Genomic DNA, 25699 nt, shown 5'->3' on the forward strand with positions numbered 1-25699 from the left:
GCGTGACTGACAGGTGAGGTTGGGGTGGTCCAAAAAAGTTTTTGAGCAATCGCGAAGGGCTGATTGCAGAATTCGAATAGAAAAGTTTGGAATAGTTTTACGTTATAGTGCCCTTGCGTTTCGCTTTTCTTACTGCCTGCGAAATTAAGGTCACTCGGACTTCAAAAGTAATTCATGTGGCATTAGGATTTCTTGCTCCGAGGTATGAAGCAAATGGGTTGATATAGAATCACTTGTGAAAGTCCTCATTCCTGTTAATTTTCCCTTATTTCTGGCGAAGTTTATGCTCGTGGTAAATTGGTGTGCTTAGAATGAATTTGACCTGTTTTTTTTATCTCTTCCAAGGATTGATAATATTGATAAATAAAAGGCACCTGTGATTGATACATCACTGAAAGTGTCTCAGACTTTCTCGAACTAGCAGAGGTTCGAAGTAACAGGTTAGAGAGCTTCCCATGTCAGTTCAGCGATTGCATCAGCTACATTTAGGTGGCATCCTTTTTATTTTTGGCTATGTTCTGCCTACAAACCGTCGTGTGATGAAAGACCCTTCGAAATCATTCGTCATCTGGGCATGAACTGAATGCGGCTTCCATTTCAATGCTGCCGGAAGTCGTAGTTCAAAATACTTTCCTGATTTCTTTTTATGCTTATTATGTGTCACCTTCTTATGTGTCACCTTATGTGTCACTTCTTGAGCGGCAAAATAAGCAGTTCACCATCATTTCTCCTTTGCACTGCCACGTCTGGCGTGCTTCTAAGAATTTTCTGCTTTTGCAATCATTGTACACCCAAAGGCCCGGGCATACAACCAAAGGCTCGGGCATACAACCTTTGGAATTACGAGAAAGACCACCTTCTACTTGGCGATTTGCTTTTCACACACATTCATTCCATGTCGAAGCCTCTCGTTTTAGCTTCGTGGTCATCTCGTACATTTCGCCTGATGTGCTTTACCATTTTTATTGTGCTTACTGAAGCGTCTTCAGTGGCAGCAGGTTCATAACAAGGTTCTCATTTATCGGATTTGATGATGCTGGCAGCAATGAATCATTGAATTTGGGCATTAAAAGAGACAGAAGAGAGTCAGATAAAATTAAAGTAAACACAGGTGTTCTAAGTAATTCGGCCAGGCTAACCGTGCAATGAAGGGTGAAACAGGTTTGAATCATGATTATACAGAAAAAAAAAGAAAACATGAACAGTTACGCATGAACAATTTAAGACTCTACGGGCGATTTCACACTATCAGTCAAAGCGCCGAGTCTTCACTCACAAGTCCAGACAGAGTCAGATATGGAAACCTACAACCTCACAGAGTGCACAGTGCTGTACAGTCACAATTTGCTATATTCTGCGGTGTGTTTTAGCGTACACTGCAGTACCCTTACAGTTGTCCAAATTTCTAGGGTGGCCTTTATGAGAGAGCCGAAGCAGGAGGGTATGTGTGTAGCTTTCCACACGCCTGCGGATTTTAAGATTTCTCTTGGGGAGTACCACAAGTGTCCTTTGTACGAGTAGGACTGTTTTATTCAACGTGAACATCGATACACGAGTCTAAACATCACATCTCATATTAGGTTATATTCAGATTGCATCTTTTATAAGGACATAGTAAATGATGATGATGCTTACGGTTTGTAGGCATACCTTGATCAAATTCTTGACTGCTGCACGAAGTGGCACGTGAGCCTCAATACTGTTAAATGTATTCGCATTAGTTTTTGCAGAAAGCAACGGAACATTTTTTTTGCAATACCATCTCGAAAACATTTCAATGAATAAGAAACATCGCGCGAGATTTCTGAGTGTTTTCTATCCGACCTTAACTGAACAAATGTGTGGATTATCTGACTCAGCATCATTTCTATATTCTGCGGTGTGTTCAAGCATCACTTATCCAAAACTTTATTAACAGAAATATTAAGAAAGCTTCATTTGATGTTCAATATATTTCTATATTTGTCTACCGTGTGTACTATACTCAAATAGGCTCTTTAATCTAGGACGCCAACGCTAAAGTTACAGTTAATACATTGAGGGCAATACTAAATTATTCCGTACCCCATGTGACTACTTGATATGGTTTCAATGTCATTGCTACGAACTTAAAGCGCTCAGTGCCGTGGGAGACTGAAAATTCAACGCAGCTTTTCTAGTTGTACGAATTTAAATCATATCACCTCTGGCAAGGTGGCAATTGATTGGCATTGGTATCTTCAGCCCCCCTCCCCATATATATCTAGAATGGACAGCAGCAAGAGAAACCGAGGGTACTAACGCCTCACATTTACATTTCAGGCGTTATTTCAAGGCGAAGCTTTCTTTACCTACCATTCAATATGTTCGCCTGGGTCGGTCGGTTGGTCGAGCACTCGTCGAGTAGATTTCCATTCACTTAGAAAAAAAAATATTTCATGTCCGATGGTGTCATGAGTGACAGGCAAACACGTGCGAAAGAGTGACTATGAATATGTGAAGACGACGACGCCGGTCGGCGAAACGAAGTCGGAGTAGGCACGTGATGCGCGAGGCACGTGAAGCTCATGATGCCCCGAGAAAATGTGAAGAAAAAGGAGGAAACATGAGCTGACATTGCTGGCGTGGTCATGGACTGGTGCAGACTCATCGCCAGCTGGGCTCTGATGGCGTCATCGGGATTCATCGAGGACCATAGACCATCTGAGAGTGGGCCTGCGACAGCTCCATCTTCCGATCGCCGACACCGGTGCCGTGGCATTGCTCCATGACCTCGGTCCAGTCCCGTGGAGCGGTAACCTGCCACCGCCCAGAGCGGAGCCAACTACCTGGCGATGTCAGCGACGAAGCAGGCTAACGACTACGACCACATACTGTGCAACCTTGATCACGGATGCATTGCTGGCACTGGAGAAACCGCTCCGTCAGGCGACAGCCACGGAAGCTGATGCTTCCGTCACATCGTAGTTGCGACAGCCGAATCTTGCGACACGTCGGACCGGCTACCACCATGTGGGGACGGTGAACAGTTTTGGTTCTTTGGCCTGTTGTATACTGAGACACTACAGCTTGGGTGTTGGTTTGGTGTGCATGAGTAGTTATGACAGACATTTAGCGAGTGTTTATAGATACATTCTTCGTGGTATTTCTTTGTAATTTTCTTGTTCACTCATTTTTGGGTTAGAAATGATTTTCTATCGTGTGCACGTTGTCTGCTGCCTGTTTCAATTGAGCGTCTAAATTCATGACTGGACGCGGAATTCGTATCTTTGCCCCCTAAATCAGCAGCCTTATGCTCTAGCCATTAGGTTTCAACTGCAAGTACCCTTATTTAGTGCCAACCCAGACTAGCACGTTCAGATGTTAGGTATATGTTGATTATGCTGATCATTTCAATACTGTGACACATACTCTCAATGGCGGATCACTCAAGCAGCAGGTCTGGGCGTTGATTTTGACCGTAACTTTCATACTATAACGCTTACCCACAACGAGGTATGGGCCAATAAGCCGCAGGTACATATTGTGCCAATCCTAACTAGCCATTTGAGATTATTGCTGTGTGTTGATAATGATTATGATTACCATACTGTGGCGCATGCCCGCACCGGGGGCTAGGCCAAGAAACGTTTTCACGTGCTGATTACAAGGATGATTTCCAAACGATGGCCCATACCCACGACGAGCGATCAGCGAAGAAGCAGGTGGTGCACTCCATGGCACCGAGTAGCTCTTTGAGACGATCACCGCTTGTTGAAGATGATTATGATTTTCATATTAGGACACATGCTGACAAAGAGGGACAACCCATGAAGCGTGCCTGCGTTTTGAACATGATGATGATTTCCACACAATGACACATGCCCACAATAGGAGATCTGTCAAGAGGAGTTCTGCGCCATCGTTATGATGATTACCTCCATACTAAGCCAACCGGACATTCACCTAGAAGTGGCCGGTACCTATTGAACACCAACTGGCACTTTTAGATGGTCGCCGGGGGTCGATGATGATTATGCTTCCGATACTATCGCACATCCGCACAACGGGAGATCGGGCAGAAAGCGCAGCCGCACATTCACAATAACGATGCTGATTTCCATACTACGGCAGATGCCCGCAACTCAAGATCGGCCAAGAAGCGGCCGGTAGAGTTAGAATAAATAAGACGAGATGAGTAAATATAAGCAAATATAAGCTTTGTCACATTTGTAGCATGGATGAGGGGATTTGTAGCACGGATTTGTAGCACGAGTGAGCGAGAGCACAGGCGCGCACCAGTTCATTTACTCCACAGAAGAGAGAACCGAATGGGGAAATTTACAGGATTTTATTAAGCGCTTCATAAAAGCCTTCGATTCACGCAGATTCCACCATGTGAGTTGGATTTACAAATATACTTTTTTATTTCTATCGTTATAGGTCTCCGCTGCGGGTCCCATTTTTCTGGCCTTGCTCACTGGTCTGCCTGCCACGTGACGACAAGAAAACCGCAAAAGCTCCCCATGTCAAAATAGCGTGTAAGCACTGATTATGCACGATTTGGCAAAAAAAAAAAACTAGTGTTTCTGCACACTTTATTGGCATTAGCCCTCTGGTAACAGTAAAACATTTTTCGGGCCACGGTGACTGCACGTTTCTGTCACGCGAAGTAAAAAAATGCAACCACCACGTCAAAGTGATGTGAACGCGTTAGATACATTATTGTGCCGAACAAGAACAGTTGTTTTTTAGATGACAAGAGGCTGCCCCATCGGGAAAGAAATTAAAGATGGATGCCAGCCGATCGACCTGGCACTGACTACTCTTAGCTACCGCTGAGACTCTGTTTCTCTGTGTATATAAAAATAAGGTTCTAAACGGTACATCAAGTTATATTTTAGAGTGTATTTTGAGAGTAACATTACGCACGTATTTAGCCTAGACGCGCACTCCCAGCAAAGGTACATAAAACGATGTTTGACAACCTTGTTCTACTTTTCAATGGTTTCCCGCTTTATTGCAGCAAATACAATACTCCTCGTTTAAATATACACCTCGGTAACCAAGACTACAATTCATCTCGCCACGCTACAGGCAGAAGTCAAGGAAACGCAGCTCGTACAGCCGAAGAGTTGTTTCCACAACATCTGCCACCTTGCGGGAATGAATGACAAAGATTGGATTCGGAATCGACTCATACGTCGCAATGTCTTTCAAAGTCGGAATGCTTCACTTTATTTAAAAAATAATTTACATTAAATTGTCAAGTTTTACGTGCCAGAGCCACGATATCATTACGAGGCACGCCGTAGTGCGGGCTCCCCTGAAAAATTTTGACAACTTGAAATTCTATAACATGTACCCTATGCACAGTACACAAGCTTTATTGCATTTCGATGGCATCGAAATGCGGCCGACCTTGCCGTGGTTTGATATCGCGCCCTAGAGCATTGCAGCCCGACGTGAAGGGCACCACACCACCACGGTGCCTCTATTCCAATATGAATTGGAACTGCTTTTGCTTTGAAGTGTTACAAAACATGTTTTTCGTGCACTAGCACGCAATTTTTCGTTTAGTAGGCGTATATGTCCAAATCGAAGCGTTATACAGCTTCTCTAGGAAGCAGAGTCATAGAGAAACCATTGCCAATGATTATCTTTGTTAGGGAGTTTCTTTCGTTCTCCGACTGAATTGGATTACTCGAATGTGACTAATGCCGACGCAGCAGTCTGGAGGGCTCCTGCTTAAGGCTTTCGATAAGTGTTTGATAATACGTGCAAGAAGTTGCGCCATATTTTTTAACGAGTGAATGAGTGGTCTTCGTCAAACAACAATAAATGTCGATTTATTCTTTTGCCTACGTCATCGGAAATCCGTGTCCGACGGGAACTACAGCTTACCGCCCTCATCGCATGCGCAGAAAGTTGTTGACAAATTGCTTCGAGAAGCACGAGGTTAATGTTAGCGCAGTAGTTGGTGAAGGGTGCGCATGTACCGCTTCGCGGCACTAAGTGCTGAAGTTTCTCATCTGGTGTAGTTTTCGTTGCCACTCCAGATCGCTCTTGGCAGTGTGTCGTTTGCCAAGTGGCTTCGGCACATAGCGATTCAGTTGCATGCCGCCGCAACTGTACAGGAGACAACACAAGCTAAGCAAGCAAAGCAGACGCATCGCAGGCGGCGGCACCACTCCGCTCAATTTGTTCAATTGTTCATCTTCGGTACAACGCAGGCGTGACGTCAGTGCCTCTCGCGCCACTCGGAGCGGCCGATTGAACCATCCTTTCTCGGTTATTTAATTTCGTTCCACTGGCTCGGAGGCTCTACCTCCTGCCTCTCCGTCTCTGCGTGCTCCTCGCCCCTCCACGGCGGGTGAGATAAGGAAAGCGCGTCGCGCTAGAGAATACTACTTGCTTTAAGACCAAAGAAAAAAGGCCTTCCTGCAAACGAGGAGAGCGTTTGATGAGGACGTTCAGTAAACGTCCGGGTAATGGCTGACGCTTGCATTGGTGGTTGCACTAATTTGACGTCTTAAGATTGGAACATTCAGAATGGCGCCCTTGGTTCTTGTTTGAACAAAACGTACGTTTTTATTTGCGTTACAACTGCCTTTGTTGCCCTTGTTTCTGGTGTCATAGTCAGTCTAAATGCACGATAGAAAACTCGAACCCAGAAGTTCCTTCAATTAATCAATTTTATTTCCTTTTCACTATGAAGAGAGGAGACAGAACCAAAAGCTTGAAAAAACCTGACGAAGACCCTGCACCCTTTTACAGTCAACAGCATGTGCAGGAAAGAGCACCTTTCCCAAGACAGCCTAATCGACTTTCGAAAAATATTCACAGTTAGGAAAAATCGCAAAAGAACACAGAACAATACCAATGGCCAACTTGCGATTACATAAATAAAAAAATAGGTTTACAAAAACAGATATGAATACACAACACAATACATAACACAAAAAATAAGAAAAGTGATAAAACAGAAATACAAACAAGACTTGCCAACAGGGGGCACATACATTAGGTTTGCATATTAAAAACACGTTGCCGTGCCGATAATACACGCACCCTTAGTCAGATGTACTGTTGTTCTGGCAGGTCACTTTAAATGCAGTGTTCGTGCTACATAAAGGACCAAAGTGATTCTTTGATGAGTATATTAAATGAAGTGGGAACTGTGTAAGTGGAGGATTCAATGTTGTAATGCGGACAGGGAGCGGGAACATTTCATTATCCTTTACGTTTTGTTTCCCCATAGTTGTGTTTTATGTTGACATGCTAGTCTCCTAACGTGATGTGCATTCACTTTAAGGACCAAGTACGAACAGACGAGGACAATCGAAAAGTGTTTCTATTTTCTTCGATCGTCCTTCGCCTGTCGGTGATTGGTTCGCAAGCTCAGTTTATCCCCTCTGCGCCTTCACTGAAATATTTCACTCAGCGGGATGCTGTGAACCACTAGACCATTGACTATCCAGTGACCCTAGTTGGCAGGAAAACGGCAGAGACACAGGCAGAAAAACAGGCAGCTATACAAACAGACAGCACGTGTAAAGTGCTTAAAGTGCCCTAAAACGCTAATCACAATAAAATTATACTTGCATTGAAACAACAAGACGTTGCCTCCGGCCCACCGATGTCTTGAATCACTGTACAGGTGCAACTCTACAGGTTATCCTGCAAAGCTCACAAATCATTTCTACTACTGCATTCGCGCTGTCGTAATCTACGACGCAATGACGCCACCGACAGGCACATATACCTCCACGGACTGTAATGTGATAACCAGGTTCGTGACAAGATGCAATGAACGCTTCTTCCTTCGAATATGGGAGGGGGTGGGTTCAAACACCTTGCGGTGTATATTGTGAACCCACTACCGATGAAACCGTGATTACGTGCAGCTGTACCTGGCGTCTCTACGTAGAGAGAGTAATTAGCTGCACGGCGAACTAGCCTTGGAGGTAGTTGGTAATAGTGGTGGCTGCTCGACACGGTGTCACCTTGATTCCGGCTACGGAGTCGAATCTCGGCAGAACAACGTGCGTGGCATTAATATGGGCAGGAGAGACTTGGGGTGGGAAAAGGTGTTAAGGGTTTGGTACCGCGCAAACGACAAACGTCGCTGTTGAGAAACAAAAAACGCGCAGCAACAAAATAATTTGGTCCGCTGGTTCTCCTAAGCCCCGCCAGCCACACACAGGCCAGGTTTGTATGCAAACGTTCCAGACGCGGTATCTTGTGGTGGTTCGGCAAATGAAGAACTGCGCCCTCTCACTGGTTGCGTTCAAATGTGCATTGCATTCTACGCCAACATCAATATAGTGTTTGCTGTGATTTTGTACTCACATTGAATGAACAGGAGCCCGTGTTTCAGCACTACTTATGTAAATACGCAAAGCTTCGCTCTATATGCAGGGTGTTTCACTTAATTTGAGCCAAACTTTCCAAATGTGCGAATGCTACATAGCTGGACACAGCCAATGTGATTTTGTTTACCATCGCTAGCTGATACTCAGATTATTTTTTGCGTTCCGCCTAATTCGATAATTATTCTTAATTAATTATTCATCTTCTCAATTTTATAAGCTGACGAAAGTGTAGAACAGAGACTTGTAGAGCAGCATGAAAAACTCCCGAGACAGCTTTATGTTGCTCTATACGTGCTACATAAAAGTGTTTTTCCGAGCGTGAAAAAAAAGCCCTCGAATACATGCAAAATGCCTCGGGCAGCCGGTCGCACGACAATTTTGACTGTGAAAACTGTAACTCATTTTCTCCTCGCACCTTCCAATTCCTTTTCTTGACTGATTTTCTTTTACCAACTAGTTCTGACACTAGCTGCTTTCATTTCGCGGAGCCATTGCGGTGAGACACTGCTCAGCGCTGTGAAATATTAGTGGCTGGATCAGCGTTAGACATCACCTAAAGAAAAGCGACTAATTTGATCCACCTTTCTTCCGATACTGCTCCGAGATGCAGAAACTCAAAGGGAAAGGACACGGTGGGGCCGCGAGAGCGGCGAAAATCCAAGCAGCAGTTGCGTTCGACCATCCTGCTAGTACAGCAAACCTCGAGATTTCATGCGACGCATGGTAGCATTACCAGAAGACGGAAGAATACCCATCGCCTAATGCCATGGTATCATCACCAGCGGAGGCAACAAGTATACCTAAAGAAATCCTCGCAGGATAAAGACCTTCTAGGCGAAAGCGTAGCGACGATGTGGAGCGTGAAGCCGCGCCGCCTGTCCTTTGTACACTGCTCCGGAAACTTTTTCCGAAACGCCGAGCTTCCCCATTCAGAAACGTGCGGGGCATGCGCAGGCACACACGCACGCAACCGACCTCGCAAGGCTTTCCTCGTGATCGCTTTCCTGCAGCACACAGAGATGAGCACGTCTACCTGAATGCGCTTGCCATAAAGAAGGTATACCAAGAAAACTTTTTGTTTCCTTTCGCATTCGTGGGGCTGCCTGCCGGGAAGCCTCATTTGCGTGAAAGCGCACGCGCTGTATCGACCCGCTCTCTATACACGTTAGGCGCACGTGGTCGGCGGCGCACTTTCTTAACCCACGCGTGGCTGCGTCGTGTCGTTTGATACGAGCCGCTAAGCAGAGCGTTCTCTAGAGCGTCAATTCATTGCTCCTAAGGAGCTGCCGCGAATTTTTTCGCCGCGTCTTTCGCCGCCGTCGCCGAGGAGCGCATGCTGAGGATTCCTAGTAGTCACTTAGTCTTTGTGAGCCGCACTTCCCCACAGCTGCGAAGCCTACGCGCTTTCCGAGCGAGAGTAATTATGCTTCCGTGTAAGTTCATTGCGGCAGCGCGCGCGTTCGTCCAAAAAGTCAGGGCCTCTTAGGCTCCCCCTATATTCCGCCTCTATGAAAGACTGGCTCACTCCTCTAGCCACGCCTTCCATCGGCCTTAGTGCCTTGTTCAGCGCGTCCGTAACGCTCTGGGCGAGACTTGGTAGGTGAAGGCAATTTGAAACGACAGCTCCAGACTACGAACTGTACTATAGTAAATTTAATCTCTCTTTTTGAGGCTACAGTGCTCCCCTTGGATTAGGTTACTATAACCATCATCTTGGAGCTTGGCTTAGCAGATTACTTCGAGCGCGGGTTCTCGTTTGTTTAACTACGAGCGTCTGTGTCGCTTCGGCGCTCTTGTTTGTTTAGAATGACTTACCCCATATTCACAAACGCACCTCGACTCAACCCCTCACTGTAAATTCTCGTTGAGCGCGGTTTTTCGTCTTGCAAGCCACCCTCAACTAGATACACCCCTTGAGTGAAGGAAAGCTGGAGGGTTTTACTCGAGAATCTCAATAATAAAGTTGTTTCTCTCTCTCTCTCTCCTGAGAATCTCAAGGTAGCTCTGCAGTTACCTGCATCGCACCTTCAACCGCTCCTTGAGTGCACTTAGTGCGTAAATATGGTTGCCTTGTGATCTTTCACTTCCCTCGTCGGTTCTTTTCGATGGACGCAAGTTGCCTCCGTTTCTTTTCTTTCGTTGGTGATGCTCCGCATTTCCTAGAAAATTGTTCTACGGACAGGTGAAACTCTGTTAAGCACTCTGGAACTTTCTGGAGTCATAAGCAATAATTAGGTGAGCCTTGCTTCAAAATACTCAATTTAGTTAGCTCATCATGCCACTGAACACCCAAGCCCAATAAGGAGGTCACCAGGCTTTCAGCACTGTATACCTAATCATGCACAGGTGAATGGAATGTTTTATTCAATACAAAATACAGAATAACAATGTGACAGAGTGTCGTTTTCGTACATCACCTAGGCTTTAAACGAGAAAAAAACAGTTTAGGCAGTGACATAGCTCCTTATACAGACAATTACAGACAATCCTAGAAAGTGGCAGCACGTACATGTCACATACCTTTGTTGTGTTTGATCGCAGTATGTCGAGCAGGCTGCGCAATTGCCAGAATTACTTACAATATGTTGCTCTGCAAATAGAAATGAAAACAGTCTACGCTCGTTCGTGTAAAAAATTCATCTCCTGGAACTCAAAAACTCGCTAACCGAGCGTATTTAGTTCCAAAAATAAACTAATGAAAACGAATACATTAGCTTAGCTAGTATTGATGTGCCTTGACATCATTGTATGTTTATCACCAACCCTTCTTCTATGCAGCAACCAAGCTGCCAAACCAAGAAAGTAGAAAAACTGCATTTCCAAGTGTGCTGTGTGCACTGTGCTTGCATTGGTGTGCCAGTGGAAAAGAGCTCAAGTAAACGTGGCCCAATATACTGCAGTGGTTGCCGCACTATTCTGGTTGGACATCTATTTCCTTTCCGACAGGCTACCAGCTAAAAAATGACCATAAAAGCATTTTGAATGCATGCATCCGCCTTCATAGACACTTTGTAGTTGAAGTGCTTGTATGTTTCATTAGGGTTTCTTTTCTTCAGTCATATTTAATGAAATATTATGTACCCATTAATCTTTTCTACTCAAAGTTCCCATCTCTAAAATAATATATTAACATTAACCTCGTCTTATTGTATTCTGATAGGATTACAAAAATAGCGTGAACTCTGATCCTACAAACACATGCAGTAGTAATACTGACAAACATATTCTAGAGTGAAACACCCTCCATTTTCTGAACCGCAACCTGTCTGGCGAGGCAACCAACGGTATGCAGTAAGAAATCCGTGTAAAAATTATGCTGCTTTTGCTGTTGTTCTAGCTACAGCCTAAGATGAATTATGAAGGCCAGAACAACAAAATTTATTCCATTGGATGCGATGATAATTGGCCTCCATGGTGCTTGCAGAAGTTGAGCAATTGACCAAGCAACAAAATCCAGGGTAGCACCATGCCTTGTGCGATCCCCCAACAGGCCAAATAGTGATTCGGTATGTCACAATGGCGATGTTTAAAAGTGCAGTGCAGAGCGCATCCGTAAGAAAATCTGAGATCAACTATCAAAATTATGACATATTTCTTGATGTACACTTACCCATGCTAAAAATAAGTTCAGCATGCCACCAAAACTAAAGTACTGGCTATAAATGCGACCAAATGACTGCATAACAAATTCTGGGCAGTAAAAAAGCTCACGTTAATTGTAACACATTACCTGCAACTGATGACTTCCCTCATCAAAATCATGACCATGCTCTTCAAACAACAATATACGACTGTTTAAGAGGAACGAAATATAATGTTTTTTTTTCGCAATGGCATAGCCATTTTATGTTTGTTGTTCTAAGCAGCACGATGTCCAATTTGCTATTTTGACAATGCGGCGACACATAACATCAATATTATTGTACAGTTTACGAAAATATGCATAGACTAATTACCGGGCAGATTAGTCATGCACTTCTGCAGAACCTAGATTCTATCAGGGAGCCCAGATGGTACATTTCCAACAGGCATGCATCGATCAGCTCCCGTGTCGAGTTCCATTTCGACCAGTGCATCATTTATACTTAGTTCAATGAAAATGGGAACGCGGCTGGCAGGCCCTTGTTTGGAAACGCTGATAGTCGGCTCCTGTGTCACACCATTTAGCGTTTTCAGTCACCATTTTTTCTTATACCCGTCATGAGATTGCATGTTGCTTAAAGTGTGTGTTGCACACACTTAAAGGAGGTATCGTTAGTGTGAGGGCATACTGCATGAATGTGGCTCGGGGAACCCCAGCGGTAACAAACCAGTAGCGGCTTACCAGGTCTCGCTTGAACAGATCGGCATGTGCCTCTTTACTGTTTTCTTCAACTTTGTGCAGCTGTCTGGCCAGCGACTCCATGACTCGAGTCTCGGTGACGTTCTTCCGGGCTGCTTCCATGGCCAGCGCGCGGTCCACTGCTCTCGAGAACGTCAGTGTGTCGCCCTCGGTAAAAAAGTACTCGCTGCACGTCCTCACGGAGCAGTCCGCAAACGAAACGATCCCGCAGCGCTTCGTCTAAACTGGCTCCAAACTGGCAGGTCTGAGACAGTTTGTGAAGTTCAGCAACACATTCAGGCAGGGGCTCGCCTTCGTGCTGCGCTCTGCGGTAAAAATTGGCTCGTTCACCGATTATGGATGGCAGTGGGGCCAGGTGGGCGTCCAAGGTGCTCTTCAGCTGCTCAAAATTTTTGGTCGACGGCAGGTCAGGTGCCGTCAAAGACTTCAGCAACCCATACGCGCGCAGGCCGATGATGCTGAGGAATGCGTGCACCTTGCCACTGTCAGGAACCTTGTTGACAATCAGAAAAGATCTAAACCTCTCCTTGTGTGCCGTCCAGTCACTTGCGGTAACAGCAAACGACTCTTGCTGGCCAAGATGCCCTGTCGACTGCATTTTCGCTCCTTTGCTATCGATGCACAGACAGCAGCCCAATCAGCACTCTTCAAAATCCAACTTGCACCGAGGCTGATTTGCCATCGTCACCAAACGGAACGCTGCCTTCAGCCCACGCTTGTCACCAGTGTATTGTCTCTGCCAGTGAGTGATCAGGCAAGGGTTCCAACGGGAAACGGTGTTTATTGCCCGAAGCTTACGGGCTCATTGTTACATCAGGAATCAGCGGTTAGCGCACATAGCAAGGCATTATAAGCACTTGTGCGCACATGTGCACTATAGGCGCGCCATCGCCGACACAGCAATCTGTTCTTTTCAAGGTCAAGAACCTGCAGCGCAACGCCAAATTTTTTTTTTATATTCACAGGGCGTTTGGGCGCTAATTAGGTTCAGCGTACCTAAGCAACTGAAACGAAAAGATATAGCGCAATTGCTGCGTAGCACACTGAAAAAGGTAAGGCGAAAACAATAACACTATTGCTGGCGGTGAACAATTGACAAATGAATTTCGGGAAGATTAGAACCTTGCTTAGCGTAAATGTTAAGTGAAGAAGCACTGGAAAGGCAGGCATCTGTGCCGGTTGACAGACCGTATGTGCTACAATTTTCACAAACCGACCAACAACCACGGTTTCTAAAACAAAGAACAGGAAACAAGAATGCTTGTTTTCTTTAACCTGCCGGGGCTGAGAACTCAGCCATATGCATTCCACACTGAAAGATACTGGAATGATCATTGAACACAGGCGCCGAGCGGCATCTGCTGCATTTCTGTTTAAAATGCGGAACTGAAAACACATTGCCGAGCAAAATCGACCACAAGCACTAATTCGCAAAAAAAAAGAACGTTTCACGTAGGGTTATGTTACATCGAATATTATGCGTGAGGTGAAAATGCCTGCAGCACGAGCGATATAATTGGAGGGAGCCATGCATGAACACATCGGAAAACCACATCAACGTAATGTGCTTGCATTCATAAACAGCTCAGTCACCAATATTTTCTGTCCTGTTCTTACTTTCTGAAAGCTTTCAGAAAGCTTTCATCTGCACTCGGTCTTGAAGGCAAACAAAGCTTCCCTTCGCCCGTTCCATCCGTTGTCTCATTCGAAGTCAATCCAGCTCGGTCACAAGGCACGCACTGACTCCATCGCCCATAATAACCACGCTTAATAAGCGCAACGGGAACTACAAATTATGCACACAGAAAGAAAGAGGACAAATGCGTGTGCAAATTTTTCTGTTTCTGAGCCATGCGCCATGCTCACAGTATGTAGGGTGCGATTGCTGCTAGACCTCAAACACAGCTCCGGCTTTATCTATCATACGAGCGCTCACAGTGGCAGCTTTGCTGAGCTAAATTTGTGCGTTTCGCCACGTTGTTGTTGGGTAAGGTTTGGTAAGAAAGAAAAATTAACGGAAACACATATCTGTCTTAGAGCACGAGGCTTTTGATAAGCACATTTAAGAATAGTCTCAATATTAGAGGCTTTTCTCGGTCGGTAATTTCAAGGCGGTTATTCTCGGTCGGTTATTTTCAAGGCGTTCCTCCTCGGAGGAAACGTGGAGTAGTGTTCATGAAATGCAACGGTGCCTCGACTGAAGGAAGGCCCTTCGCGTCGACTTGGCTGAGTCGAGGAGACGCCTTGAGTGAAGGCTTGTTTGAGAATACGGCGGCGAGGCTGCTAATTGCACATTTATATAGGCCAGCACACCGGCCGCGTTGACGAAGTGGGTGCTACCTTGCGCTGCTGAATTTGAGGTAGGAGGTTCGATTCCGACCGCGGCGGCTGCATTACGATGGGGGGGGGGGGGGGGAGGGGGCGGAATACGAGAACACTCGTGCGCCACGCATTTGGTGCACGTTATAGGAACACCCGTGGTCATGATTATTCCGGCACTCGCGACTACCGTATGCCTCATAACTAGATCGCAGTTCTTGCATGTAAAACTCCAGAATCAAGCTTATTGAGTCAGCATCTTTCTATCGCTTACGCTGTGAGAGTGCACTTGGCGAGCCAATGGTGGTTAAAACTTCAACAGAATGCGAACAAAATGCCTTCGACATAATCACAGAGCATAAGCCGGAGTTTAGTCACCAGCGGCATAAACCCGCATAGAGATGCATACGGCTTCCCGCCTATGCCAGTTACGGTATATTTGCGCATGCCTATCCGTTTTTTACCCACGATGCGGTATTTTGCGTCCTTCTGTAGTGTTGCTAACTCCACCCATTGGAGTGTCAATGGGACTGGGTAAGAGAATTCAACTATATAATTCGGAGTTTCGCCTAAGGCGCATGGGGGATGCCTACAAACAAGTGGCATAGCCAATCACCACGGTAAAGGGACACTAAACGCAAATAACAAGTAGATGTGGACTGTTCAAATACCATTCCAGAAACCCCGCATAGTTGTTTCGGGCCAAGAAAGGACTTAGTTTACGAAAAAATTGCATCTGAAGGGTCCGAATACCTTTTTTGAAATTCATGTCTCCCGCCACCCAAGCGGCGCTGGGGGGACGTTGCATATGCCATCACCGCCCTTTGCTGCCGTCGGTGAGTAAAACGGCGCCCGACAGACGGCGGCACCGAGCCAGGAGAGATCGGTGGATTCGCCGCTGCAGCTGCTTTTTGGCCAAGTGGCCTAGACCGTTCCGGCATCCCCCGGCATAACATGGAAGTCGAATTCTTTGCTACTTGCAGTTTCGTGCGAGCTTCGCGAGTCAGCAAAACCAGCACGGCACTACGAGATCAGCAAAGCAATGAAACGCGAAAGCGTGGGCGGCGCAGAGCCTAGCGAAAACGAAACATTTCGACCGCCCGCGTCGTTCTCAAGGGTAATTTCAAGTAGTTATATTTTCTAAAAATGAAATAGAACTTAATAAGTAGCATTTTATTTCGTCGTCTAATACAATGCAATGATCTTCTTTGGAACGAGTGGTTGAGTACAAGTGACAGAATTTAACCTAGGAGTGAAGTCGTTTTTTGGCAGTGCTGGAATGTCCCAGGGGAGTCTCTAATCATGTGGTGCAATTACCTCAGTATCTTGATTACTAAGGCCCTGTTCGCGATATTATTGACGCCTTAGAGATTCCCAAGGACTAATCTATAACTTTAGCTTTACTTTATATTTGCCTTTAGCACCCCTTTAATAGAGCAACAATTTCTTTTCTTTTGCACAATGTCCGGAGTTATACTTCTGTTAATTGTTGCCAGATTTCACAGAACAAGAATGCAAAAATAAGGAAGGGGTCCGTATTGGATGATATTACGAAACGTGCAAAAGTTTCAGGTGTTTAAGACACACATTAAATCATACAGAAGAAAACTACTTACTATATGCCATAAACGGCTTGTGAACGCAGTTAGGATCTGTGATAAGAAACGCGAAAATTTCTTCCTCGAAATAAAGAAATTTTAGCTTCAACAGTTCCTTTTATTTTTTATTAGGTACTTGCATTATGTGTATTCTTCCTTACATCGCTATGGATTGTTATTGGACTGACGCTTATATTGACTGTTAGACGAGCAATGCTGACTCTTTGACATCACTAGTGTTTCGTTTGGTTGTTGTCATAATATACTGTCTGACAGATTGCTAATGGTTTATGTGCAATATGCAATTCGTACGATGTGAGTGGTGCGTGTGAGTGAGTAAGAGCGCCATGCAGGTTCTTTCGAACGCGTGCAGGTGAAAAAGGGCGAAAAAGACTACGTTTGTGAAGCGGTGCGCATCTGGCATCTGTTCGTGCCTGGAGCTTGTAATCCCACGCCCATGGCGCCCGCCATGGGCGCGGACTAAAAGTTATAGGTCTGCTTCTTTATGTCTGTCCCATTCAGTCCTCGCCAATTAAAAGCGTTTGCTAGTCTCTACGTGACCATATATTTTGCGTCCAATAATCTCGGCCAATACACAGACCCCTTTCCCTTTACAGGGGGATAGAGAAATGAGAATCAACCATTAGGATGTTGGAGCTTAAAAATTATTTTTTAGAGGAGAAAGTAATGCATATAAAACACAATCAGAATAAGATCACGAAATTGACATAGAAAAAAAAAGCATTGATAAATAAATTGATAAAAGAAAAACTATGGCGAGGGAATGGTGTGAGGAAGCAGGATCAGACTAGCATTGATCAGATTCAATGAAGTAATTTTGTAATATACAAGCATACATTTCTGTGGCTCAACATAATAATAGGGGCTCTGAAAGACAGAATCGCAGGCACAGATGAATCTAGGATAAAATTGCGAAGTGCAGCCATCCGAAGGGTTTAAAACAATACGGATAGCAAGAAGACGGGCAGTAAATCCATTTTCTAAACCTTTGCCAATCTCTTCTAGGAAAGAGTTAATTTCTTACGGCGTGAAAACAATTCAGATGGTGTTGCTAAAAGGTTAATGCTCCAAAGACACACAAACGAAGCACGATTGTCTTTATTTTTATTTGGCAGATAACCGCAGTGCTTAATAACATATTCATATGAGGTTAGCTTAACCGCGCGCTTAAATCGACATGCAAGAAACAGATAATTTTGCCAAGTTGTCGAGCATTCCTTATCAAAAAGAGCATTCCAAGAGGCTGTTCATTTTTTATACTCACTCGCACACTCATCAGTCCACCAACGACAAGCGTTGCTTTCAGCCGGTGAGATGACAAATTCCGCTTGCTTCCTGGATTCTTCTAGAATCGAACAAACAGTAGAAGTTATTTCCTTGCCATTGGCATCGCTAAGTTTTGAAACGGTTGAAACAGCTAGTTTAGTCAATCTATTTCTAACATTCTCGTTCCCTCCCGGTCATTGTCCTCCGAAGTTGTGGCTTTTCTACGGGCTAGTCAAAATCAGCAATTGACGAATGTTTCCTAAAACATGTAAAATAAATTACATGCAACAACAAACAAGATCTATGCAAACTATGTAGATACAACCTGCATCTTGAAATCCAGGTGAAACGAAGTTTTAGTGGTGCGGACATAAAAAGAATTAGCTCGAGAGCTCCTGCATAAATACACGAAATCGGACAAATAGTCTTTTGATGGACTTTACTGAGTTTGATAATACTGTTACGTAGGAAGACACCGATGAAAAGCTGTATAGAAGTATATTTACAAGGAAATACGCCGCACTTGGCCAAGAGCCAACAGACCGCGCTAGCAGCCTCTAATCGTCGTCGTCGTCATCTCACTTCTCGCCTCTTCGTCATTGCAAACACTGTTCCGTAGCACTACCACAGGCGGCAAAAGCGCCGTCCCGGAGCGACTAAAGCCCGGACTCGGAAGCAGTGTAATAAACTTTGAGCCTACTGACGTGCACGACATCACTTGATGCCAGAGTAGAGGACGAGGTTGAACACACGGGAGCAATTTCGTACGTCACAGGCGTCACCTGGCGCAGCAAGCGGTGGGGCCCTGTGTATCGCGAAAGGAGCTTTTCTGAAAGTCCGACATGACGCGAGGGCGACCACAGGAGCACGAGCGCACCAGGCGAAAACTGTACATCATGGTGGCGGGCGTGGTATTGACGCTGCTGAGTGGTTTGCGAGGCGGTCAGTCGAGCACGGGCAAGCTTGCGTGCATGGTCGGCGAGGGTGATGGCGTCGCGCGCATACTCGCTTGTTGAGATCGCAGCAGGAGGAAGTGCCGTATCAAGGGGCAAGGTCGGTTCGCGACCGTACAGTAGGTAAAGTGGAGAAAATCCGGCGGTGTCGTGCTGGAAAGAATTGTACGCAAATGTGATGCAAGGAAGGGCAATGTCCCAGTCGTGGTGGTCGTTGGAAACGTACTTGGATAGCATATCTGCAAGAGTACAGTTTAACCGCTCTGTTAGGCCATTAGTTTGAAGATGATATGAGGTAGTTAGTTTGTGTTGAGTGGAGCAGGAACGCACAATGTCGGCGATAACTTTCGAGAGGAAGTTACGACCACGGTCAGTAAGCAGCTGTCGCGGGGCGCCATGAAGTAAGATAAAACCGCGCAAGAGAAAGTACGCGGCGTCAGTGGTGCAACTGGTATGGAGAGCCCGCGTGATAGCATATCGGGTGGCGTAATCAGTTGCGACGGCTACCCATTTGTTACAAGAGGATGACGCGGGAAAGGGACCGAGGAGGTCTAATCCAACACAAAAGAACAGTTCCACGGGGTCGGTGATCGGCTGGAGATGACCGGCAGGTAGCACCTGAGGTGTTTTCCGACGCTGGCAGGTATCACAGGCAGCAACATAGCGTCGGACGGAGCGAGCGAGACCAAGCCAATAGAAGCGGCGGCGGCCGCGGTCATACGTGCGGGTTACGCCAAGATGTCCTGCAGTAGGTGCGTCATGCATCTCAAAGAGCACAGTCTGTCGTAGATGTTTTGGCTCGACAAGAAGAAGATCAGATCCGTCAGAGAGGAAGTTCCTTCGGTACAGAATGCCGCCCTGAAGGACATATCGGCGAACGGATGCGTCGGTAGGTGTAGAACGCAGACGCTCGAAGAGTGCCGGCAGCTATATTTCTCGGTAATGCTCATCGGCGATGTAAGCGAAGGCAGGCACAGAGAAAATGCCGTTGGCGGTACTACTATCGGCGTCGTCAGGCTCGTCTACCGGGTAGCGAGACAGGCAGTCAGCGTCCTTGTGTAGTAGGCCAGATTTGTAGGTGACAGTACAAGAATATTCTTGGAGGCGTGAGGCCCAGCGACCAAGTCTTCCTGCAGGATCTTTCAGTGAGCATAACCAGCAAAGCGCGTGATGGTCTGTGACAACGGAAAAGGGTCGACCATATAAGTATGGGCAGAACTTCGGAACCGCCCAAACTAGGGCCAGGCACTAACGCTCCATGATGTAATAGTTGCGCTCCGAGGGTGAGAGGAGCCTGCTGGCGTAAGTGATAACACGGTCGTTGCCACGCTGGCGTTGGGCCAGTACTGCGCCAATTCCGTGACCGCTGGCATCAGTAAAGACTTCGACAGGTGCAAAAGGATCGAAATGGGCCAGAACGGGAGGCGTTTTGAGAAGGTCGATTAGATGTGAGAATGCAGAGTCCTCGTTATCACCCCACTGGAAAGAGGCGTCTTTCTTCAAAAGCTCGGTTAGTGGTCGTGCTATGGCCGCAAAATTTTTCACGAAACAGTGGAAGTACGAACAAAGGCCGATGAAGCTGCATACATCCTTGATACACTTCGGAACAGGGAAGTGCGTAACAGCATGGATCTGGCCTGGGTCCAGTTGCACTCCGTTCGCGTCAACAAGATGCCCAAGGACGGTAATCTGGCGACGGCCGAATTGGCACTTCGATGCGTTGAGTTGAAGACCGGCTCGACGAAAAACGTCCAGGACTGCTGAGAGGCGCTCGATGTGCGTAGCGAAAGTAGGGGAAAATACTATAATGGTCGACCAAGTAGCACAGGCACGTGGACCATTTGAAACCCTGATGAAGGGAGTCCATCATGCGTTCAAATGTGGCAGGAGCGTTACATAGACCAAACGGCATCACTTTGAAAAGATAAAGACCATCTGGAGTTACAAAAGGAGTCTTCTCGCAGTCGAGATCTTCCATGGCAATCGCCAGTAGCCGGAGCGAAGGTCAATGGAGGAGAAGTAGCGAGCACCGTGGAGGCCGTCAAGGGCGTCATCAATCCGAAGTAGGGGATACACGTCCTTTTTGGTAACCCTGTTAAGGTGCCGATAATCCACACAAAAGCGCGATAAGCCATCTTTCTTTTTTACCAGTAGAACAGGTGATGCTCATGGACTACATGACCGTTCAATAATGTTCTTTGCAAGCATTTTGCGAACTTCTGCGTGAATAACTTGACGCTCAGCCGGTGACACTCGGTACGGGCGGCGATGAATAGGAGGGGCATCGCCGGCATTAATGCGATGTTTAACAGCTGTAGTTTAGGCCAAAGGACTATCGTTATAGTAAAAAATTTCGTGGTAGGAAAACAGGACGCGGTAAAGATCACGAGCTTGCTCGGACGGCATGTCGGGTGCAATCATTTTCTGTAAGTCGGCGATGGTACAAGTTGCCGACTGCGATGGTAGAGCCGGATCAGCTGAATTGTTGTCGACTGCAATAGATGCTACTTAGTGATCCTCGAATCAGCAGAGCTCAGCTTGACACATTCCGCGTGACAGCACTTCTGTTGTCAAGCCAAAATTGACCACTGGCAGGCAGACGCAATTCGCCGTGATAGATAAAACTGTATGAGGTACTGTGATCCCGTGTTTAAGTAGGACGTCTTGCATAGGAGCCACGATGTAGTGACCATCCGGCACTGGTGGGGTGACACTAAGTCAACGTAAGTCAGTGCCGAAGGTGGCAAGCGAACGAAGTCGACGGAACTAAGGCGACTGGGGTGTGGTTCAGCGGGATCCAGAACGGGCAGGTCAAGGCGGAGAGTACTGGTGGAACAATCGATAAGAGCTGAATGTGCGGAGAGGAAATCTAAGCCGAGGATGATGTCGTGGGGACAGTGGGCGATGACTGTAAATAGCACGATAGTGAAGCGATCGGCGAAGGAGACGTGGGCGGCACAGATACCAATTACAGGGGCTCTTCCACCATCGGCGACGCGGAAAACAGGTGTCGTGGCGCGCGTGATTATTTTCTTGAGGCGGTTGGGAAAGTCAGCGCTCATTACCGAGAAATGCGCCCCAGTGTCTATAAGAGCAGATACAGAAGCACCGTCGACGTGCACGTCAAGAAGGCTCAGATGAGTGGGCAACGTCAGTAGAGGATTTGGCGGCGTAGGAAGCAATGCAGCGTCACCTCGAGGCGCTGCATCGTCTAGTTTTCCGGCTGGGAGCGGCGTCCAAAGGGAGTCGGTGAAAAAGAGCGACGGGGCTGGGGAGAGCGAGGTTGTCGTCGTTGGGGTGAAGGCGAACGAGAATAGGGGCGGTTTGCCGCAGGAGAATCAGCGGCGGCATTATCGGAGCGCGCGACATAGGGACGAGAAGGGCCACCTGAGGGGCGAGAGTAGTCAGTATAAGTAGACCGGGTCGCGGAACTCCAGCGACTGCGACTGTGCCCAGAAATGTGCCCGATTCGACGGCAGTGAAAACAAATGGGTTTGTCGTCAGCAGTGCGCCATTCAGATGGGTTGCGAAAACGTGGTGGGTAAGAAGATGCCGGACGGGGCGGGATCGATGAAGCCGGGTGGTTATCAGGGCGATGGCCGAGGAGATCGTGTGACGACCCATGTTTGCGAATTCCTGGCGGACAACTGCCTGGATCAGGGTAACCGTGACTGCAAGTGCGTTGGAGGGGCTGGAGTCGAAGGCAGCCGGATAAGTGGCCTCGATCTCACGCCGGACAATCTGGGTAACATCGCCAATGTTGGTGGGACGAGGAGCGTTGGCACAGGAAGTTGCTGCTGGGGTGTTGGGCAGACGGGCAAACTGCTGGTCAATACGTCGGCTTTTAGCGAGTTTCAGGCTGCGGCACTCTTCTATAACTGCATCCACCATCGCCACATTGTTGAAAACGAGAAAGTTGAAATCGTCATCGGCAATGCCTTTGAACATGCGGGAGACCTTGTCGGACTCAGTCATGTGTGCGTCAACTTTGCGCCACAGAGCCATGACGTCCTGAACGTACGTGATGTAGGGCTCCGTTGAATTCTGCACTCGGCTGGATAGCGCCTTCTGCGCGGCAAGTTAGTGACCGTATGGGCTGCCGAACAAGTCTCGGAGCTTCTGCTTAAGCGAACCCCTACTGGTGAGCTCATCTTCGTGTGTCCGAAACCAAACTCGAGGTTTGCCACCGAGGTAAAAGACCACTTTGGCGAGTATGATAGTAGGGTTCCACCGGTTATTGCGACTGACGTGTTCGTACAGGCTGATCCAGTCCTCGACATCTTCCCCATCTTTGCCCGAGAATACGCTAGGATCGCTGGGAGCGGGGGGAGTGATGTAGGTCGTCGAAGTTGCAGCAGATGTCGAAGCCGGCGGAGTAAAAGTTGTCCTCGCCGGGAGCTATGAAGGAAGGCTCGACGTACCGTCCACTGCGAAGCTCCGTGACGAGGTACAGGGAACGTCCACCTCCACCAGATATGTTACGTAGGAAGACACCGACGAAAAGCTATTTACAAGTATATTTACAAGGAAATACGCCGCACTTGGCAAAGAGGCAACAGCCCGCGCTAGCCTCTAATCGTCGTCGTCGTCTTTGCGCTGCTCCCCTCTTCGCCATTGTAGATACTGTTCCTTAGCAATACTGCTTCAATTTACAATAAGTTAGAGACCTGTAAGCTTAGGAAGTGTATTTCCAATTCCAAACATGGCCACAATTATTATATGACCGGGGCAGTTGGAGAAGTATGGAAGAGGCCGTTGCCCTGCAGTGGGCGTAACCAGGCTGATAATGATAATGATTCCAATTTATGCCACGAATATGTAATAAAAGATGTATTCTTTAAAATTGCAGACCGGTAAAATAACCGAATTGCCATGTACAAAAGTGTAACGGTGCAATAAAACATAATATGGCAATTCTGTCAACAGCAGCTCATAAGAAATCTAAAGGGACAAAACTAATGTATTATGCACTGCTATGAAATATACCGCCAATTTGTGAGTCGGACTTTTGATAAACCAAACACCTTGGCAAACACCTTAAAAATTTCTGCAAACAGGGAACTCATATATCGAATGTTTCAGCTAGAGATGATGCGACCGATTAAGTTTAAGCTTCCCACGGTGGGCGACTGAGCATGTTGGTATAGCATACTAAAAGTTGGATTGCGCAATATTTTGACGAGACACACAGAAGAGAAACAGACACCACAGAGCGCTACTTGCAACTATCGTTTTATTCACACACACCACAGAACGCTACATGGAACTATCGTTTTATTCCACTGAGAAGGGAATAAAACGATAGTTGCAAGTAGCGCTCTGTGGTGTGTGTTTCTCTTCTGTGTGTCTCGTCAAAATGTTGCGCAATCCAACCTCTAATTGGATTAAGTTTACAGAGCAGCGATACTTCTTTTCGGTGCATATTTATCGATTTCTAAACTTCGTGCTTATATTCCTTTTTAATGAGTGAATGAATGTGGTTTTTATTGGTGCAAGGGCCAGGTATGGCCAAAGAGCGCCATGAAAATGTTAGCGATTTCTTAGTGCGGTGATGGGTTCTATGAAGTTGATGTGATGTGGCTGTAAAGGGGCCTAAAATATTGTCACTGTAAAGTGCGTAATATGCATGTGTAATAAAATTATGCCGGTGACAAACGATGAGTACTATGAGCATTAAGGTGCATTGCAAAACAATGATACGATAAAGAATGCATAAGTTTCTAAAATTCACTAGAGCATTATGGCCTCGTTAGAGCCCTTGAGACACAAGGGCCTGGAGGCATGTGCTATACAGGCATCCTCTGGAAAGAGGATGCGCTACGAAATTAATGGGTTTGTGACATGCAGCACAACATCTTTCAAAAAGGCGAGGACTGCTTCGGTCTTAAAAAGCGGTTCGTCACCAGGAAAAATACCCGTATGCAGGGGAATACAATGGCGGTATGCAAAATGGAAATGTTTCCTCCTGTCTCTTTCGGCTTCCCGGCACTCCAGGAAGACATGGAGGACGGTCAGCCGGTCGCCACATCTACCACAGGTTGAGGCTCGTTACCGGTCAAGAGAAAGTTATGAGTGCCAAATGTGTGTCCTATTCTCAGTCTAGTGAATAGGGCATCTGTTCTTCGTGTTTTCGTAGTTGGGTGCCAGAAACCTAACTTCGGCTTAATTAGGTGAAGCTTATTACTCGTTTCAGCGTCCCACAAGCGTTGCCAGTGGCTTCGCAGTTTGTTTCTTAGGAAAGGCTTCATGTCTATGGCAGGCACAGCAGCAGAACGAGTACCTTGCATCAATCAATAAATCAATAGCATCGCAAGATGCTATTGATTTGGCGATCTTGTCGGCAAGCACATTTCTCTCGATTCCTCCATGGCCAGGAACCCAGCATATTACTACATGCCTATGTGATAAGTAGATGTTACATAAGAGTGAGTAGAGTTCATTGAAGAGAGGATTCGTTTGACTTGAAAAGAAATGAGTGCTTTTACAAGACTTAGCGAGTCTGTGAAGATGATGGCTTTCTCAAGTTTCCCGTTTATTTATATGTTCGACTGCACTCAGTACTGCGCAGACTTCTGCAGTGAGGATACTTGTTATGGGGTTCAACACGTCAGATTCAGTAAAAGAGGGACAAACAGCAGCGTAGGATACGCCAGCATGCGATTTTGACGCGTCTGTGTGAAATTCGGAGCAGGAGTACTTCAATTGAAGCTCACGGAAATGCATGGCAATTTCAAGCTCAGGAGCGTGCTTTGTGATCTCTACAAAGGATACGTCACATTCGATCACCCGCCACTGCCAGGGTGGTAATAGCTTAGCTGCAGGCATTAGGCGATCTTCAAGAAGTGGGACGTCCATTTCTTCGCTAAG

This window comes from Dermacentor variabilis, chromosome 7 (genome assembly GCF_050947875.1).
Source record: "Dermacentor variabilis isolate Ectoservices chromosome 7, ASM5094787v1, whole genome shotgun sequence".
Classification (NCBI taxonomy): domain Eukaryota; kingdom Metazoa; phylum Arthropoda; class Arachnida; order Ixodida; family Ixodidae; genus Dermacentor; species Dermacentor variabilis.